At 29.8% G+C, this 4,656-nt stretch overlaps 1 pseudogene; it reads left to right on the forward strand.

Moving 5' to 3' along the window:
- The first annotated feature begins 318 nt into the window (after positions 1-318).
- On the forward strand, positions 319-1,711 carry LOC108341639 (probable F-box protein At4g22030; annotated as a pseudogene).
- The last annotated feature ends 2,945 nt before the right edge of the window (positions 1,712-4,656 follow it).

A 4,656-nucleotide genomic window follows, 5' to 3' on the forward strand; every position in this document is an offset into this window, starting at 1 on the left:
ATTGAAAATGTATAAATAACTAACTGAAATAAAATGGATTAGGAGCAAGAAAAAAACGCAGTCATAGGTTTTACTGTATGCAAATTTTTTCGTCTGAGTGACGAAGTTCAGCCTTGTGGTTTTACTACGTCGCATGACAAGCTAGAAACAAGGCTGGGAATTTTGAACGGAGACCATGTCAATAAAAACTGGTCAATCATGGGTTTCCTTATTTGATTTTGACTCTTTCCTGTCCCCTTTGGTTTCATTATAAATAGTAACTTAACGCATCTAAATACCAACTCCATACAACTATTTCCTCATCAACCTACGAAACCCTTCATGGCTTCCATACAAACCTCGTATCTACTTTCTTATTCTTCCTTGTCTTCAAGGAAAACAATAAATGCTGCAATCCACGTCCCAAAACTCCCCAGAGTTGATGTTTCACTGCCAAAGATACGTACTGTAAAGAAGGTTGAGGAATCGAAACCCATAGACATAACCCCGTTGTCAGAGAAGAACACGCAGCTGCACGATTATATTGATGAACAACAGCATTCTACAAACTCCGATGCCCTTATCAAACTCTATGCAATCCTCGAAGCTGTGGCTGACAGGATTGAAATGCACAATAACATTGGCGAGCAACGTGATAACTGGAACACGCTGCTTTTGAACTCCATTAACATGATTACACTCACTGCAACAACCATGGCTGGTGTTGCAGCCACGTGTGGAGCTGGTGCACCACTTTTGGCTTTGAAGCTTTCTTCTGCGCTGTTGTTTTCAGCAGCCACAGGGATGTTACTCATCATGAACAAGATCCAACCTTCTCAACTCACGGAGGAACAACGGAATGCTTCTAGATTGTTCAGGAACCTTCAGAGCGAAATCGAAACCACAATTGCACTTGGAAACCCTACCGAGGAAGATGTGAAGGGTGCAATGATGAGGGTTTTGGCGCTTGACAAAGCTTTTCCACTTCCCTTATTGGGAGGAGCTATGCTTGAGAAATTCCCTCAGAAATTTGAGCCTGCTGTGTGGTGGCCTTCCAAAGTCGGCGAGGGAAAAGGAAAGCCACAGAGAATGGGGAAAACGAATGGATGGAGTGAGGAACTAGAAATGGAAATGAGGGAGGTTATTGAGGTGGTGAAGAGAAAAGACAGTGAGGACTATGAAAGGCTTGGGAACATAGCGTTGAAGATTAACAAGACCTTGTCCATTTCAGGTCCTTTACTGACAGGAATTGCAGCAGCAGGATCTGCATTTGTAGGCAATGATTCTTGGTTCTCATCAGTGCCTCTCATGGCTGGGTCATTGGCTGCAGTAGTTAACAGTTTTGAGCATGCAGGGCAAGTAGGCATGGTTTTTGAAATGTACAGAGCCTCAGGTGGGTTCTTCAAGATGCTGGAAACCTCTGTTGAATCAACTATGGAAGAGGAAGATTTGGAGAGAAGAGAAAATGGGGAGCTGTTTGAAATGAAGATGGCTTTGAAGTTGGGAAGAAGTGTGTCACAACTGAGGGAACTTGCTTCCAAATCATCTTCTTATCGCATGGAAGGAGTGTTTGAAATAGACGAATTTGCTAGCAAACTGTTCTGAGAGAAAACATTTGTTGAATACATGTTCTTTCATTCTTTTTGTGCAGTCACAACACACTGCTTTATGAGAACCAGCAGTGTTTGAATTTGTTCTTGAAACATTTGAATATATATACAATTTTTTATGATAATTTTTTTTATGATAATTTTTTGTATGATGTGCAACATGATATATTGATATTTGATAAACTTTTACACTGTCTTCTCGTCACCTTTTTATTTTTACTTTTTTCATCTTTCTTTTATTCTCTCTTTTCTTTTACAAATATAAAAATTTACTTTTAATAATCATTTTTTTCTAAAAATATAATTGTGAAGTGGTTGGTGTTAGATTGTAACGAGATTTACTTTTCTTAGTATAATTGTGACTATTAGTATAAAACACTTTTAAGTCATTTAATAGAAAAATCAAAATCCTATAATAATTTTTAAACTAATTAGTATAAAATTTAATGAGTATATCATATACAGCATTGATATAAAAGATAATACGTCACATTTGAATGTGGAATTAAAAGGTTGGAAAATATAATTTATTTTACTAGATTAAATTTATGAGTTGCAGTATTATTGTGAGAACACTTGAATTATTTGAACTGAAGATAAAATATCCATATCTTAAATAGATAACACTGAAAAGATGCTCAGATATTAATTATTGTTGCAAAAAACAGTTTTGGACTCAAATTGTACTTGCACAAATATTTACATTTACTTAAGTTTTTTTTTTAAAAAAAAAAAACTATGTATTATTATACCAATTTAGAGAGTTTTCGTAGGAACAACAAAAGAAGCATCAATTAAGTTTTTTTTTTGTTACACATCAAAATGAGCAATGAAGATGACGTTCTTTCTAATTCAACAACTTTTTTTCTTAATTTTAAAGATCTTAGTTTTTCAAATTATTCATATTAATATATTAAATTAATTATTATTAGTAGCACGATCATTTCAATTTATATTTTTCAAGAATTTAAATACGCGTGCAACATTTAAAAAATTGTAATCAAAGGAGAAAATTATTCTGTAAAAGTTAATTTCAGTTTATTGGTATTATTTGGTGAAATAAAATTATTGTATTTTCTTATGTTTGAATTGTATCATATCAAAACCTTCATTTTGTTGTTGTTGAAAAGCAATGCTCTCAAACCTTTTCCCCACACAAAGATATAATGGATCGTAGTCAAAGTGGTACAAATGTTGGTATAGCTTTGGTAAATGAGAACGTTGTCGACAGCTTGTACCATCACTATCCCATTCGTCTAATATCCACAATAATCCCTCAAAAGGTGGAAAAGGGATCAAGCTTTAGGAATCACATAAGAAATAGTATAAAGTATAAAACTAAAAACACCTAAACAAGTTGATAAATGCAGTGTGATAATAACTTTTTATTTATACTAATATTAGTATAAGTGCTAATTAAGATTATTATAAAAAACCCTCGTACCCAGTAACAGTTAGACTCATGAACCTTAATTAATTAATTATAATATCATCTACCCATGTGATGCTTTATATATATTTTCGTATGTTTTAAGCAAATATGTATTTATTGTTAGCGAATATACTTTATTCATTATTAATGTTAAACAAAATTCGAGTAAATGCTTATTTTTATTTTTTAAAAAGGAGGTAACAAGTTCTGACTTATTATTTTTATAGCGTTTACGTTTTTAAAGTTTTCTATGGTTAAGCATATATTAGTTTTGTTGAAAAATTTCCTAGTCAAATTTAAAGTGGACCGGTGGTAGGTGCAAATGCGCATGTTTTATTTTCCACTCTTGTAATTATCTATTGTCTTTTTTTTATTTTTTTTATTTTACTTTTTTATTCTAATGAATTTTATAAGATAAACTTCAACATAACTTCATAAATTATATAAATTAATTTGTGAGATTAAAATTATTTTATTTATATATATTGTTATACAAGAATTTTAATATTTCTTATTTGAAGAATATTCTTAAAAAAATCTCATCTTGTGATAAGCAATACGACTTCAGTGTTGATTGGATATGCATCATTCAATTTTTTTCCAAACCTTCCTTTTCTATTCGGTTGGAGTTATTTTTGGTAGGAGGTGAGAATCCAACAGGTTAAATTGGATTCCGATTCACCATAATCATTATTATATAATTTAAATTTAATATTTAAAATTTATATACGATCATTTAATTTATTAGATTAATTAAATTTGGATTGTTCGAATTACATGGATATTTTAGATTAGAATTTATACTAAATAATTTTTTTTAATAAAAAAATTTATTCCTATTTTAAATAAATGACATAAATATAGTTAATCTTTAATTAAAAAAATATATGTATAATTTTAATAATTATTATTATAATAGAATATGATATATATATATATAACTTATTACTAAATTTTAACAAAATAATATCATATTAAATATAAAATTTAAAATTTAAAATATATTTAGAAATTTATAAATATTAAAATGTAAATTTGGGTTGAATCAATTATCTATAAAATTTCAATTCACTATCCAAACTCAACCACATTATTCATTTTAATCAATTTTATTTATTCAACATTACCTACTTATTCAATCTAACTAAATATATGTTCAAATTTATTTAGAATTGTTTTTAGTTCGGTCAAATACAGTTTTTTTTTTTCTCGGTCCTAATTTTTGCTAGGATGATAATTTAAATTTTATTTGGGCTTCTGGGCGTAATTTTAATTTTTTTGCCATTTGTGTAATTTCCCCCCCTTAGATTTCAATTTGCCATTTTTTTTTTGTCAACTTGGAGGGATTTGTGAGCATTAATATTTAATGTTTTATGTCAATTAATTACAACTGTTTTTTTGGTCAATCATAATGTTTAACCTTTATTAAAATGGACAACTTAACAGAAAGACTAAATAAATAAAAAAAAGATGAGGATGAAATATATAAAGAAATATAACAAAGAGGTTATAAGACTAAATAAAAAGATCATTGAGAATAAAAAGAAATGTTTTTCGTAGCATATATTAGTCCTTGAATAAATGAGTAGACAGCATGAACAGTTGTTGTCATACTAGCACCAAGACCAAAACTGA

The sequence above is a fragment of the Vigna angularis genome, chromosome 6 (genome assembly GCF_016808095.1).
Source record: "Vigna angularis cultivar LongXiaoDou No.4 chromosome 6, ASM1680809v1, whole genome shotgun sequence".
Taxonomy (NCBI): Eukaryota; Viridiplantae; Streptophyta; class Magnoliopsida; order Fabales; family Fabaceae; genus Vigna; species Vigna angularis.